This window comes from Poecilia mexicana, unplaced genomic scaffold, assembly GCF_051168715.1.
Source record: "Poecilia mexicana isolate PSO_F unplaced genomic scaffold, ASM5116871v1 scaffold_9, whole genome shotgun sequence".
Taxonomy (NCBI): Eukaryota; Metazoa; Chordata; class Actinopteri; order Cyprinodontiformes; family Poeciliidae; genus Poecilia; species Poecilia mexicana.
The window spans coordinates 19,284,514-19,301,527 of record NW_028263378.1 but is presented as its reverse complement, the minus strand read 5'-3'; the positions used below and the strand labels follow the sequence as shown (position 1 = coordinate 19,301,527).

At 37.6% G+C, this 17,014-nt stretch overlaps 1 protein-coding gene across 3 annotated transcripts in view; it reads left to right on the top strand.

Annotated features, from left to right (window-relative positions):
- LOC106925858 (uncharacterized) overlaps window positions 1–17,014 on the top strand; it is a 36,206-nt gene that overhangs the window by 1,743 nt on the left and 17,449 nt on the right. The gene's annotated exons all lie outside the window — the stretch shown is intronic.

Genomic DNA, 17,014 nt, shown 5'->3' with positions numbered 1-17,014 from the left:
CTTTTCCCTTGACATATTCTCAATCTAACCTGCCTATTCTCCTCTAGACTCACATCATTGAGGCATTTTCTTACACACACCTACCGCTCACTGGATATTTTGCTTTTCAGAACTTTCCTTGTTAACCTGCAAGATGGTCTTTTTTTCCTGACTTTGCTATTGAGTTTGCTTTATTAAGCATTCACTGAGCAGGTCTTGCTTGGAAATAGCAAGAACTTTACACTGGTTAATTATCATTTTCTTAAAGCCTTGGTGTCTGAAAATAGGAAAAAAAAAGAGAAAAAAAACAGAGAGAATCACTTAACAAGCTGAGTAAGTGAAGTGGGAAAGGAATTTGGCAATGTTTAAGCTCCACCCAGTCTTTCAGTGCGATTTGGAAGGATTTAAGGATTGAGGAGTTGTCCATCCAAGCTAATATGTATGTTTTTAATGTAGACATGAACATGTGCGTCTCAAGGCACTGGAGAGTTTGTTTAGAATGGGGTGAGAGGCTTGGTTCACTGAAGGATCCCGCCCCCCACTGTGTGACCTTGGAGTCCGTGTGTGCATTATCTAATGACCTTGTCTTCTGAATGGGAAGCAGGGCTTTTGTCAGCAAGGCTACCAAAAAAAAAAAGAGGAGCGTTTTCAATGCGTCCTTCATTCGGACCTCCGTGCTCTGTGTACGGCTTTGAAAGCCTCCGCCTATTCTCTTTGAACACCAAGAAGTTTGTTCCTTCTGGGCTGGAAACGTGCACTGTGTGCATGTGTTATGTGTTTGTTCATGTAATAAGAGAACTGAAGAAAAATAAACTGAAAAACGTCAGGTTTCATGTGATTGTGTAATCCTCTGTTCAGGAAACCACCACAGTTGCCTGGAAAAGAAATTCAGATTTTGATTTTACATCAAGGGTGAATTTAAATGCAACAATGAAAGCATACATTTCCTGGAGAGGCCCAAAATCAAGACCTGCAGCTGCTGAGCTAAACATGTAATAGCAAAGGAGTGCATGCTCACACATTACAGTTTAGTTTGAGTCATGCTAAGCTTCTCAGATGGGAGATCAATGCTTCTGAATGGCTAATTAGGGTAACACTTTATTTGAAGGGGGGTGAATAAGACTGTCATGACACTTTCATTAACATGACATAACACCTGTCATGAACCTGTCTTTGTTCTGACAACTTGACATTAACCAATAAATCATTACTGATATAAATTTGTTATAAAAGTATTACTGATTGCACTTTAAAAATGAGGTAACTTTATGTTATTAAAGGTAAAGTTTAAACAGTAATGATTTCTTGGTTAATGTCAAGTTGTCATAACAAAGGCATTTTGAATAATGTCAAAATTGTATTAAAAGTGTCATAATTTACCAAATGACACTTTATGACAACAGTCATAAATATTCATGAAGGCTTATTCATGTTCATGACAGGTGTTATGTCATGTTTATGATGGTGTCATGACAGTCTTATTCACCCCCCTTCAAATAAAGTGTTACCCTAATTAGCATATTGAGATCTTGTGGACTGTGACAGAGTCCTTCAAATGCATCTTTTCTGCAGGACATTGAAACTGTGTGTGAAGCTTTTGGAAAGGCCCATAATTTTATTTTTATGTCAATATTTTTTTAAACATGCATTCACAATCCACTCTTTGAGTCATCTGTTTTCATAAGCTGTTTATTTTTTATGTTTAAGTAGGTTGTATTATTTACTATGCTGTACTTGGTTGAGTCTCAAGTCCAAAACATTGTGAGAATTTTGACTTGGAAAGTTAGACATTGTCAAGAATAATATCTAATATGACTGTGTGTATAAAACGTTTATTTGCACTTCAGATAGTCTGTGTCACACTGAATCAGCGGCACTAAAGGTTTTGTGTAATCCCTAAAAATGAACATATTTCTTTAGTGTCTTTTAATGGAAACAGATTGTTATTGGCCTGTGATGCCAATACAAGTTAGCTTGGCCACTGACCTTATAAATGCACATCCTGCTGGAAGGTGCACAGTTTGAATGTGATGTTTTACCCAATCAGAGACCTGGCTTCAGGTCTGAAAGCGGCTATAAGTCTGATTGACAATCAGTCAGGATTAAAAGGAAACAAACTATTTCAGACATAAGTGATGAAGTCAGTGTTATGTCTAACTTAAAAGAGACGACTTGGCAAAAGATCAATTTGTAGTTTTGTCTCTAGGCACTTTGCTAGAGGCAGCCTTTTATGGAAACAGTACCCTGTAAAATAAGCATAACATAAAAAAAAAAATGTGGTTTTAAAACCTCAACAGCAAATTAGCAAAATATGTCCGTAAGAAGCAGAAATATATAAATCTAGGACCTGACACATACCTGGCAAGTGTCATCTTATTTTCAAGACAAAATGCTATGTCTGTCCAAGCATCCTTGCTTGATATATTGTCTTTGATTTATCTAAAAAAAAAGAGGGTTTTCTAACCAGTTAGGCATAGCACCTGTAGGTGCAGATTAAAATGTAACCATCTCGCCTGTGTGTAGGTTGTATTTGGCGATCATTTTATGCAAATGATTCTGAAAATAGTCAAGTACAATGACTGAAATAAGTATTTTTCAGAAAACAACCTCTCTCTGAAATGTAAGGTTGATTGTTTCAATCTGAAACAAAAAAACAACAACAAACTAGGTGTTTGGCCCTTTTGTCCATTTCTTTAGCTCTTGTCGGTGGGAAAATATTTCCAGTTTACCCAGAGCAATGAAACAAAATTTATTGAGGTGGTTTTACTGGAATAGACATTGACACTTAATAATTGCTTAATGTTTACCAATGATCAGAAAGGATCTAACACTTCATAGGGAAAGTCTTTCAATGTGAACATTTTTGGGGGTTGAAATCTTGTGCAATCTGTCATCACATAGTAATAGATAGTTGCATTCACTCCCATTCTACCTCAAGCAACTCTGGCAACTTTTAAGACCTTAACTTTGCTTCAGTAAGTGTACAGATCATAAAAATCGCCTTCATATATTGAAACACAACACACCATCCCAATTTTAGATACAAATCTACATTAAAGAACTATTTGAGCGTTAGGGCTACCTTAGAGTTGGCTTAATGTATACTGATGACTAACACATTTTAATTTGTGACATTATTTTCTCCTCCAGCACCATGAACACAAGTAAATTACCAGTTTAAATAAGTGTTAGCTCCTCCATTTCAGCACAGGCCTGGGGTGTGCGTGCTGCTGCTACTTGCCAGAAATTTCCACTGGCTCATGCATGATTAATTGATACCTTAAGAGTCACTAAGTTTAAGGTTACTTACTTTTAAAATACACCTGTGGGCATAAAGAGAGCATAGTAGGAAGAGGTACAAAATGTGTGTGTGTGTGTGTGTGTGTGTGTGTGTGTGTGTGTGCACGTGTGTGTGTCTGCTGATGCATCTGTTTATGATCATATAGTAGGAAACTATATCAAAAAGCTTCCCATAGTTTGAACTTCTTCTCCCAGGTTCTGCTTTTTTGCTCTGTTCCCTAGGTATCGACAAAGATTAACCTGTTGATAAAAGTCAAATTAACACCATCTTTTGATATACAGGCTCTTATGTAATCCCTATCTGAAGCTGTGTAAGACACTACAGATAACCTCGCTGCAGACGGGCGAGACAGCATTAGTTTTCACCATTGAGTCAAAACAAGGCCTCTGAAGTTGAGCACACGACCATGACGATGGAACCAGACTGATTGAGCTTTCAAACAAATAACAGCATAGCGTAAAAGCAGCTTACTGAAAACGGGAAGTCAAGGAGTGTGCACTTTGAACCAATGCCCAGTCCTCTCTCTGATTTTGTCTCTCTCTGTGTTTGCTTCTTGCACAACACCTGGCACTGGCTACCCACGTGACATTGATCACTACTGATTTCCAAAGAAATGCTTGTGTTTTTGCTCTTGTTTATTTTTTCATTTTTTATTTTATTTACAGTGGAGCAATCGCAAAACCATTTTAATATATCTTGTTTGCATTCGATCATACTCGTTACCGGTTTAGGCTTGTAAAACTGGTATATATGCAAGGAAATAGCAAATTCTAAGTAATCAGGCCACATATCTCCAGTTTGAAAGACTGAAAGATATTGTACCATACCATGTGGGTTGTAACCTTTAACCAACCCGCTGCTGCCTGTGGGTGGCCTCTTTCACAATGATGATAGCTTTGCTATACTGGCTATTATACTGTGTTTCTCAACTTAGCAAAAACTTGGAGTCAGATTTCATAACGTATCACTTAACAACTGCTTTCTACCTTCCTAAATATTGTTTAGATTAATTTAGGCACTCACAATGAAGCTGCAGAGTAATGGCAGCCTTTAGACCTGATGAGACACGACTCCACATGGTAATACTGACTTAGTGCTGTGTGTGTGTACGTGTCTACTGTTTATGTTTGGGTACCCAGTTGGGTTGAAGACCACTAACTGACAAAAGTGGGACTGCCACGCAGAGCCTTTTAAAGGGTGCAATTAAAGTTTCATGACTTTATGGCACTCCCGTGCTGTTATTTGTCTTGGTGTCAAATGTCTTTTGGGAGCAAAATGACGATTTGCTCACTTAACAATTGAAACTTTGAGACTGTATCCAGCAGATATAATATAGCAGATATAATATTTGTATTTTTACTCTCATTAAAAGTTTTTTTTTTTTTTTCTCCCAAATTTATGGAGCCTAGACCTGGTTTGTGGGCTCATGGTATAACAATGTTTAAAAAATTTACTGAGCGAAAACATCAAAGTAACTTGTAATATTGTTTCGTTGACATACATTATTTTGAAGAGATGCGAGAGAAAGTGCCAGATTTATCTGAGGTGTCTCTCTGGTTGTATGTAACATGCATGGACAGCCGGAGGAAGGCTATTAAACTTTTCTCACAAAAAATGCTGTTGTGGAAATTAAAATAAATGAACGTCATTCTTAACTTGACAAGGCCATTTTGAAGCTACAACTGGCAAGCTAGAGATGTCGTATCTGTAAAGCCGATGATTGGAGGCTAGCTTGTCAAGCACTTGTTTTACTTTTTAGAACTTTTTTAGGAGAACAATCAAAATATGTAATATTCTTTTACAGGGGTGTCTCACTTCAACTTCAACATGTTTCCTGCATGTTTTAAATGTGTTCCTATTCCAACATGGTTGATTGAAATGGGCATGATTAGTTCATCAGGTATGAAGAAATAGAAAAAAAAAATTGTAAATATACAAGCCTCACTTTAGATGCTGCAAAGTCATCTAAACCAATGGCATACTGAATTCTCAAAATCACTCAACCCTAAAGGCATTCTGTTTATTACAGTACCAAAAGGAAATGTCTCATTTTTAGGCCAACAGTGGTAGACACAACAAAATGTGTTATTGCTTCACTTAGAAAAGGATATGCGGGAAGACTCTTTGTTTGTGGAGCTTGTATTTATTTATTTTTCCTAATGCGCAAAAATTCCAGTTTGGTACGCAGTAAATGGTAGAACCAAGTAATATCGGTACTCCAGTTAAAACAGGTCTGTCTTAAAATAAATGCATTAAATCAATGTTAATCACAAGAGGTAGATATTCAGCATTATCATCAGTAGAGAGAGCGTCAGAAGAAGCTTTGGATAAAAAACGGAGAACAGTTTGCCCTGCCTTATATGAAGCTGGCATCATTTGGTGTCTAGAATGCCCATTAGATGGATTTTCTTGTACTAATTCAAAGAAAGCCTCCAGTCAAATTGAGGAATGTGACATTTCCCCAATATCAGGCTTATGAAATTAGTTTAATAAGGTTCTGATTTGTGGAGGTTTTCTTTAAAAAACAGTAAAAGTAAAAAAAAAGTATTTGTGTGAAATGAACCAAAGGACCCATATTCCTACATTTTTGAAACAAAAATTACACTTTTTTTTCCAAGTTGTTGCTATCCAACACAGAAACTTCAGAAATGATCTGTTTATTGTAATTCATCAACGCCAGGCTGTAGCTCAGAGTGGTTATGACTTATAATCCTTTTAAAAGTTTCTGTGAGAGTTCCTGTGTACAAAAAACAAAACTCTGGACATTAAGTACATTAAAACTGATTTTCTAATCATGCAGATTTGTCGTGCGTGAATCTTTAGAGTAACAGAGGAACCAGTTCTTTTAGCCAAGATACTGGTTCTATTTCACTTAAAAGTCTGAACTCTGAGCTGTAAATGACGCCACAGCCGTGTCGGTCACCATCCTGAGGTCAGCAAATAGGAACTTAGAAATTCTTCACTTATGAACTTAGGTAGCCTGTGGGTTTTGCACGTCCACACATGACAGCGTCATGAGTCCTGCTTTGATACGACTGGAATGTGATTCTTCCTTAACAAGGATTGACAGTGTTAATCTTTTTTAAGTGAAAATGCCCGGAAGGTTGCTGACTAAATGCAAATCTCAGTTAAAAAAACCCACATGTTTTTGTTTCATTTGTCTGTATTTACCTTCATCTATAACTTGTAATCAGTTTGAATTTGACCCAAATCAGTGACGGGAACTGTTTGTTGTTTAGTTGGTGGAGTAACAAGGATATAGTTCAACTGCAGTACAATAGAAAGGCTTGAAAATAAAGAGAATGTTGTGCAAGTAACCATGTGCATGCTGAAACATTCTGTCATACTGTCAGTCTGTGCCAAGTATAACACAGCTATCATTCAGTGTTATTTTGCTTGTAATTGCACAATTATGAAATCACCACACACACACAACCAACAGACAGAGCACACACCATAAAAAGGACATACACACTGCCTCATTCTTATTGCTGTTCTGACAACAGTAATTTGCGTCGCCATGGTTATTGCCCTGCTCCCCGGCTGTAGCTGTGGACTCTTATGGGTTAACTCGCACTTTGCAGGAAAGTTGCATTGAATGTGTCGTCTAGCCTGAGAACTTTAGCTGCCTTTCTCCTGTCGTGTTTATTCGCCTGGCTGTTGGGATTGATCAGTGGGTGCTGGTTGAGAGCTGAAGGGGGCCTGTTGTCCTGACGACCCCAATGGGAAAGCTGGGTTGTTTGCCAGGAGAAAAGCGAATGAATTGAGTGAGACGAGTGGAAAGGGACATGAAAGGCTGAGGTTGGGCAAAAGGGGACATTTCTTTGAGAAGACAGAGGAATAACTTGTCAAGAAGTGGCAAGAAAGAGAGAGAATTGTAGACGAATGGAGAGGTTGCAAAGACGAGAAAATGAGACACATTAAGGAAGCGATTGGAGATAAGATGTCTTTCTGCTTTTTACTGGGCCCATAATAACTATGATAAGGTGCAAGGGGGCAGAGGGGGTATTCTTGTGTTTATACAAGTCAGCATGAACAGGAAATGCCACATAGATCCCAGCAGACCATGATTTTAGGGGAATTATCTCTTTTTTTTCTCTTCTTTCTTCCCATTGCCTGTAATGTGTACAACAGCAAATTCAGACACTCAATTTACCAACAATTTACTACACGGAGTTACCTAACATCTACTCTGTGCTATTTTAATAAAATCATCTGCTCTTGTTTATGACATATTCCTCTGCCCTCTTTTGATTCCTCCAATATACGGTGATTGTTTCCCATTGAGATTCTATTGCCAGAGGTGCTCCTCCATTCATACCTGTCTACATCCCCTGGCACTTTTCATCCTTTTTTCTCAGTGGGAACTCTTGAATGGGTTTCCTTCTCTTCACTTGTTTTATCATATAACTTTTTAAAGTCAGGCCCTAATGGCAGTAAACCTCTTCCACGATTTTAAGTAGAAATTTCTTATATTTTTAACTGTATTTTATCAACAGGTGATCAGCTGATAAAAAAACTTCAATTAAACTCTGACTTGTGCATCTCTATGTCTTTTTGTGGAAGTCCCTATGGTTTAAAACATTTTGGCCACTTTGCATGCAAGATGAGATTAAAAAAAGGGGGGAAGGATACAGGTTTGCCAGTTAATATTAAACTTGTTTGGCTAATCTTTTATAATTTCTCATAATTCAATGTTTTCCATGTGTGTTCAAGGCTGTGTCTTAGATATACAAGACATACACACCTACTCTACAATAACACACCCTTATCTTTTGTGAAGGTTGTAATTATATCAGAGATACAGGAATGCTAATGCTCGGTGTGCAGTCGAAACGTGAGCTGCTCTGTTTGCACTGTGACCGCTCCATGTTATCTGTGGATTGTTTCAAGGCCGTAACATGAAGCTGTCGGAACCACCGTTTGTCTACACTTTGGCTCCTCATCTGATAACGCAGTGCTTGCTTCTGGGTCATTACTCTTGCTGTCGATGGCGTGTTTTGTCTGCGTTTCTTCCGAAATTGTTGTGTGGATCGACATCCGCAAAGCAGTAGCTTACTTTTTGTCTCTCTTGCCCCTCTCGGACCCCCGCCCACCCTGCCATTTGTTTCCATCTGCCTCAGCAAAGGGAGGGCTGTTTTCTCTCACTGGTCCTTGGCAGTGATTTAATTACTTATTTGTTTACTTTGTCATATTCCAAACTTCTCTGGCTCCGTGTTCTGCTGAGAACAGAGATTTTCCTCCCTCCCCACATCCTTCAGCATTCCAACCAGTCCGTTCTGGCCTTTAGCTCCTCACCCCCACTGCCTGATATTGTATGCAATCTATTGTTTACATTTTAACCACGTTTTCCTTCAATTAACTGACTGTCACTTTTTTGTTCTTTCATCCCCCCTCCACCCCCATCATGTCTGTCATATTGCTGTCTATTTACTATTCTCTCGGGGCCAAATAGTTTCAGTGGTCTGTAATGGTCTCCAGAGGGAGTCTGATTTGTCCTCCACCCTGTCAACTATTATACAGATCACTCAGTGTCTCTCACTGGGTGGATCTGAGCAAATGGTCAGATCCATTTGCTCAGATGGATCTGACCATCTGAGCAAACATAAAGTATACTGGGAGATGATTTTTATCTGCGAAAATGTTACTTCACCTGAAAATCTCTTCAGAAACTCTTAATTGTGCTGATATGCTGTTTCTTTTGTTCTTTGAACAATATTATATATGATATATTTATGTATTTGAAGTCATTGTAGCTTTGTAAATGTTCCAATAACGTCTTTGCTGCTCTCACTTTCTGAGTTTAGAAGCCTAACCTTTTTAGTAGATAAAAAATACAAATATATTTTTGCTTAAAAATTACCGGTATGTAATATAAAAATGCACTTCAGAAGTGAGAACAGTGCCTCAGTTCATAAGCTATTCATATTTATTCAGGCTTCTCTATTTTATAGATAGAAATGGAGAAGTCTGTTGCTGTTGCCATGTTAGCAAGACCCGTGAGTCACAAATTACAGATTACTTATTTGTATCACAATGTCTTTGTGAAACTACTTGTGCACGGTTGATTTAAATGTATGCTTTCAAAATGAAAATGAGACGAACATACATTTTTTGATAGAGCAATATTTGACAATCATAATGTTTGGATTTATTGGACATTTACTTATTTTTGACTTGAAGGCACTCTTTACTACATCATTAAACTTTACAAAACCCATTTTAGAGCCTTGCCATCGTGTTTTGTAGAGCCAATTTGTAAAAGGGAATGCACTGGTTCATGTGCAGTGCTTGGTGGATTGCATCATAGGATGTTCTTATTATTTTGTTGACCCAACAAATCTTTTCCTTAAGCTGTTTTCCAAGGATTGTCTTCTCTAGAAAGTACAGCAGCAGGATATTATTCTTAGTTTAATGGACCACATCAGTGCTTAAAGGCATCTTACTTGTGTTTTCTTTTTTTCCGTTATATCTCCTAAAATATGCCAAAGACTCACAAACAGAAATAAAACCAACTTGGTTGCAGTTCCTCTTGCCCTCTGTACCACAATCATTGGTATTTTAATCACCAGTAGATTTCAATCTAATGCCTGTGATGGGTATTGATAACAGTGGAAGCTACATTTGAACCAATGAAGCTCCAGTGGCAGTATTTTGAAGGAGCCCTGACTGAACTCTTAATATCATGTCTTACTGACATAATGAGCCCTGAGAAGTTTTTACATAAACATCATTTTGACATCCAAGTTTAACCACTTAAAACGTGACCAAAAAAAAAAAAAGAAACTGCACTCTTTCAGCAGTTTGAAGTGCTGGATAGGACAACATTAAAACCTAGTTTTAAAAGTAACTAGTGCATGCTTTTGCCCTGTGTCAATGCTTTATAGAAACATATCTTATTGCAATTTAAGCCAAATGTTGTTGACACTGAAATTGTTGCCCGTTCTTCATTGTAAATTAGCCGAAAGCTCAGGAAAATCAGATCGTATGCATCTGTGAATAGCAATATTCATTCTTTGCTACCGATCCTCAAGTGGATTGAAGTCTATTCCACTAACCAACCAAAAAATGGCGGGTTGGTTCATTGTAAGGGAGTCACTCTTGTGATGCAACTCGGGTGACCAAGCCCCAGCCAATCAGAGACCGACAATCTTCTGATGCTTTCAGTCTGACTCCACGTGCGGTTAGGTTCTAAGGAGGCTGGTACCATGACACTGTTAGCAGTCCCATGGTACCATTAGATGCCTCTCTGCTCCATCACACCTGAATCAAATTAATAGTTCATTTCCAGGCCTCTGCAGAGCTGAAGACATTTAGCCATCTGGCTTAGGTGTGTTGAAAAGGGATGCAACTAAGTGATACAGAATAACAAAATTTGAGTACCTCCGCACTTGAGCCACATTTACCAAATAACTTTCACAGACACAGTCGCAGACACGCTCATTCAATAATAAGTAGATCAACAGGCGACGTGGGGTTAAGTGTGTTGCCCAGGACATGCAGGAGGAACCTTGGATCAAACCCAAAACTTTACTTTTGTAAGACCAATATTCTTCCCACTGAGTCACAGCAGCCACCAATGAGTCGGGTCCGTTTTCCGTACCACCGTGGTTAGAAAAGGGAAGAAGGACAAAAAGAAAAAAAAAAAAAGAAAACAGGTAGTATAAATATTACGTGTGATGCTTCACTCCACAGAATACACATGTACAGAATATTTCTGTATAAATATGTACACATATGTACACTCTTTCTCTTTTTCCACTCTCCTTCTCTTTGTAATATCCACCAAGTCATTTATTTTATTACTTCCTTCTTAGTCACAACCCCTCCTGATAAGTCTCCATATGTCTCTGACTGTTGTAGGAATGTGTGAAGCTCTGGGGCCGCTCTATAGAGACTGTATGAGTAACAAGCTCAGTGGCAAGAAAAAAAAAATAGGAAAAGAGGAAAAATGACTTTTTAAGCAGTCAGCTCTTGCTAGACTTATTTTGCCCATGTTTGGACAGAGGAAATGAGTGAGTTGTGCTACAGGGATGTCTCCGGGCTCCCCAACGCAACATAGACGGAGAGGTAGACTAAGAGACGAGTTAAAAATAGAAACAGGAGACAGGTCAGCTTTGAGCAGAAAATGAGGATTTGGGGAGCTGAAAGGGGGTAAAGGGAACAAAAACGCATTCATCCCTATTGCATGCAAGAAGAATGAAATTAATAGATAATCTTTGAGCTAAAGAGAGAGTTTTATGAACAAAATAGAAAACTTTCTTGGAGGAAAAGGTGACTAGCTGTATTCCTTGAAAGTCTACAGAACTGAGATGATTCAGAGAAGGAGAAAAATAATAACATTTTGGTAAAGATCAGTCTGATATCTAAATATGGAATTCAGGTTGGGGGGGATCAAAAACAAAACAACACAATTTTGTCTCTGGTCCAAGGATTTATCCTTATCTGTTATTAAAGTGGTAGGATGAAAAAAAAAAAAAAATCTTCTGAAATTACATAACAAGAGAAGCATGCCCTGTGTTTTACCACACTCAAAGTGGATGCAGCCTTGGTGTAGGGGAATGTTTGCATTGGTGACGACAAGGTCTGCTTCTGCTAATCTTAAAATGATAGATCATAACATGTTTGTTGTTGGGGGGGTGGGGCATGAAGGGTCTGAAAACCCCAAACAAACCACTGCAATTGCAACCGACTCAAAATTCCAGCAGATTTCCCTTTGTGTGGGAGCATGTCTGTGTTTATAAACTGCATGGATGCCTTTTAGTGCTTTTTTCTTTTTCATGGCTGTGTCGGGTTTCTAACTGTGGTAACAATGTCGAGATCTTATCTGTAGAACATACTATTTTGAAAACTTTATGTTTTAGATTATTATATTGCTTTGCCTCTACCCCCCCCCCCATCCTCCTCTTTTCACATCCCTTAATGGTGGCCTCTTTCTCTACTTTTCAAATCTCTCCTCTTCTCCTCCCTCTGAAGTCATAGCTGGCTGCATTTGGAGGTGGGCTGGAGTAGAGTGAGAAAGAGAGTCTGTTTTTCCCATCTGTTGCTCGCTCCATGTGTGTGGAGGGGCCTATCTGGTCTATTAGCTTAGGAGACTTTACAATTTCTGAAGCTGCTTATGCTACCATGGCACTGCAGTGATAAAAGTGGCACACAATGCAAACACCAGAGCTTCCTTTGGTTTATTGCACACTGTAGTTCATCTAGCAGACAATGCCATAATACAGCTGTGTCAGCAGCAATGGGGCGGTCAAGAGGGTGTAACTACAAAAACAGCCTGTATTTGAGTCTGATTGACATGGAGTTTCATCAGTTTGAGTTAAACCACTAAAAGACAAAATGGATCAACAACATAATGCATTTTGGTGCAGATAACAAGCATACTAATCTATCAATACTGAGACCCATACATATAGAGCCTTGTCTCCAGAAGCTAGCCGAAAGAGTAGAAAGGAAACCGTTCTATGAAAAGCGGGTCATACAGTCATCGACTGTATCCTACACTCTAAAACGTGTTTTTGGCTGTAGTTCATCTTATGGACTTATTTACATTAATTTAACTTAATTCTTTTGCTTTTGCTATGACAACTTACTTTTTTGTGTTCATTTAACTCAAAACTTACAAATCTTTAACCTGAAGGAACTTTTCACTTTGACTTTACTTAAAACAATTGAGTTCAACGCCAGTTTTGTATCCTAAGTCTGACCAACTCAATTTATTATGATCATCCAACTCAATTCACTAAGTTCTTCCAACTCAATTTGCTAAGTTTTTATAACTTAATTCATAAGGGGGTTTAACATGACAAATTTAAGTCATTCTTACTCAAATCATTTATTTTGTTCTAATAAACATTTAAAATCTCTTTGATTTAATTCTACAGAAAGTCAACTCAAACTTTTAAGAAGTTCCAAACTAAATTTAAATAATCTTTTTACAGTGTCATCTAAATACACAAATCTTTTCCTTAAATAACCTTTTTCACTTTGACTTTACTTGAAATAATTCAGTGTCCCACGTCTGACACCATGACTCTTACGCTTACAGGGACACATTCCCAGTAAGCGACTGTGGCTCTGTGGATAGAGCAGTCGCCTTGTAATCGGAAGGTTGACGGTTCAACTCCAGCTTCCTCCTGCCGTATGTTAATGTGTCCCCTGGGTACTTAATCACAAGTTGCCAACCAATCTGAGCATTAAATAAATGTGTTAATATGTGCTTTCAGTGGTCAAAAGTGTTATTTAAGTTTATTTACCATTTTTGAAGTAAACTAAATGATTTGAGTAAGACTGACTTAACAAATTGAATTGGTTAAACTTTAATAAATTTAGTTGTATAAACTTAATTGAATTGCTTGTTACCTACAGAAGCAATTCAATTAAGTTGGTTCAACTTTTTTCTTTTTAGAGTGTAATGTAAATATAAATGATGTCATGTAAAACTAGTTATTAAGTGCAAAACCGAGTTTGGCATGTTTCTTTCTACTGTCTTCTGCACACAAGCTTACTGAGTTGTGAAGGTAATTGTCATGTTTTTGTTTTTGTTTTTGTTTTCATGTTGCATGTAGGGCCAAAAGGTAGATAGAAACTTAGGATGAACATGGTAGAGGTTTAATCATTTAATCAGAACACGTACATAACTTACTCAACAATACCAGGATGTGGTATATTTGAGCATGACCTAGACGTAAATATGTTATTCACGTTTACCATCATAACTGAAGATTTTACAGTTCACATTTAAACGTTTAATAACTGTTTGTTAAAAGACTAAAACAATTCAACTGTTGCCCTTTGATGCTTTCAATGCAAAGATTATTGTATTTGCAAAATCCGGCTGGTAGAACAAAGTGTGTGTCCCCCCCCCACACACACACACACTCATTGTGTTGTCAAATGCATGCCTGCGCCCTGTGGGTGGAGAATTAGCTCATGGAGCTGGACTCAGAGGGACAGTGACATTTCCTTGTAGACACTGACCTTTAGGAACACTGGAGAACCAAGGATCCATAAACTTAGGCCAGTGCCTTGGTTTCGAATGAATGGAGCAATTGTACAGTTTTAAAATAAATGTTTTTCTAATTTAATTTTTATTTGATCATTTTCTTTTCCTCCAGCTTTCTACTTTTGCCCTTCTATGGCATCTTGTAGAGAAAATTTGCTATCATATACAGCTCTGGAAAAAAATAAATAAGAGACCACTTTGAATGATCAGTTTCTCTGATTTTACATCTTGTAGGTATATTTTTGAGTAAAATGAATGCTGTTTTATTCTATGAACTATTGACAACATGTCTATGAAATTCCAAGCAAAAATTTATTATTTGCAGAAAATGAGAAATGGTCAAAATAACGAAAAAGATGCAGCGCTTTCAGACCTCAAATAATGCAAAAGAAAACAAGTTCATAATCATTTAGAAACAACAATACTGATGTTTTAACTCAGGAGGAGTTCAGAAATCAATATTTGGTGGAATAACCAGGAGGTTTTCAGTGGGGTTCTTGGTGTTTTCAGTGGTCTCTTAATTAAGGGTTATGCTAATCCTAACCCAATCTCTGTCATACTTTTCCTGTGTTACTTCTGCCACTTTAAATTAAACCCAAAGGAAACAAAGAGTTCATCAGCCTCATGAGAGAGAGAGAGACAGTGAGCTTTTTTAGGGACAAATTTGCAAAGTTTTTACTAAACAGACTTCAGAGAAGGTTTGAACTTTGCCTTGGTGACGTGATAGAAACCTTGTAAACATTTCCATTACAAGGACAATAAATAATAAATGAACACTGTTGTCCTGCCCACTCATGCAGTTGACCAGGATGCAACATGATGAATAGGGTGCACAATATGGTTAGTGTGTCCTCAGCGCACTAAGCTCACTAACCTGTTATGTGCTTTGTTCAATGGAAAGAGAGAACAAAGGCAGGTTTGTTGTGAAAAAGACATAACCGAGTGATTTATAGATGGAGATAATGGGCGTGCTAACAACTTGTACGCTAGACTTCTGCTGTTTTGTCCAGTTTGTCAGTAGCTAACCAACACATTTTTAAATGTTGTCTCCTCCCACTGCATACACACATCCCACATACTCACACAAGCATCTTTCACCTCTGACCTGCTGCAATGGCTGCTTATGGCCCCTCTCTACCCTGCTCCAGATGTTATTGACAAGGCGGAAGATTTACACACATTCAAATTCTTGTACTCTCATGCTAGATGAGTCACTTCGTCTCACTTTTAGACCATCCAGTCAAAGTTGTACTTGTCTTCTTCAAAGGACTCATGTAAATCAAGTTGATGTTCAAGACAAAGCTATCAATGAGTAGATAGTTGATTTAAATGCTGAACTTGTAATTTCTTTACCTCTTTTTCACTCTGTCTTCTTTATCACTCGAATCTGCCTTGGAGCATCAGCTACAAAACAAATTAATTATAGTGCTCTTAACTAAGCAATAGAGTTGTGTCTCAATGGTCTCATGAAAACACATCTTAAGTTGAGTTGCCACAGTGACAGTAGACTGACTGAAGGGTGTGGTAGGACAGGTTTTCACCTGCAAAATGCCTAAAACCTCAGAGCTCTAAGTAGCGCTGGTTGTGTTTGTTTCACACCGAGGAGCCATCCAAGTTTGAAGAAAGCTCTGTGAATGTTTGTCATTGTGTTTCAGTGTAGCTTCATGTCTTTGATATTTACTAAAAAAAATAAAAAGCACAGAAATTTCTACCGTGTCAGTGTCGCATCTTTGCTGTTGAAGAAAGTTCATGTTTCCAGTTTTATATACATATAAAAAATATATATATATATATATATATAATATATATATAGAGTTTTTGTGTGCACCACTACAATGGATTGCTTGAACAGTCACCCTTTGAACTTTTGCACATTTTGTCAAATTACAACTGCACAAAGTTTTTTGTGTTTTACTGGGATTTTTTGTTATGGACCAATATAAGTTAGTATAGAATTGTGAATTTAAAGGAAAATATATCAATACGAATATAAATATAATATAAACTTATTTTATGCATGCAAATTTGCAAGTTATGTACCGTAATGTGTTTATTTTATAGTATTTTTAGCATCCTATGTTAAATAATTATCATGGTTAGCATTACTAAGTGTGTGACTAAACTCTATGTGTTTGCCCTGGATAATGTAAAGGTTTCCTCACTCACTCACCACTATTTTGACTCCAGCATGTTAAATGACAGAGATGGAAATTTCAAAAGAATAAAACACAGGAACTTTGAAAATGATACATTATTATTATTATTAGCTTTGTATAACCTCTTTTTAATGCAATTGCATTTAAGCCGTATGTCTCTACCAGTTTTGAACATCCAGAGGCTAAAGTTGATGTCAATTCTCATTTGCATAATAGCTGCAGCTCTTTCACTCTTGAAGAGGATCCAACTGCAGTTTTTATGTCTTGCCACAGATTTTTAATTGGCTATAGATCTAAACTTTGAGCCTTTCTGACAGATAAATAGGTATAAATTTAAGTCCTTACATTGAGGCTTTGCTTGTTTATTAAGGGTTATTGTCCTGTATAAAGGGTAAGCCAGTCACAAGCAGCCAATATCATTTGTTCTTCCAATATTCCTCTCTATCTAGCACCAGCAATCTTTCCATCAACTCTGATCAGCTTCCCTGTCTTTACTGAAGAAAAGCCTGTGCACAGCATGGTTCTAGCACCACCGTGGGGATGGGGGTTTCCAGCCTGACCATAGGAGATGAG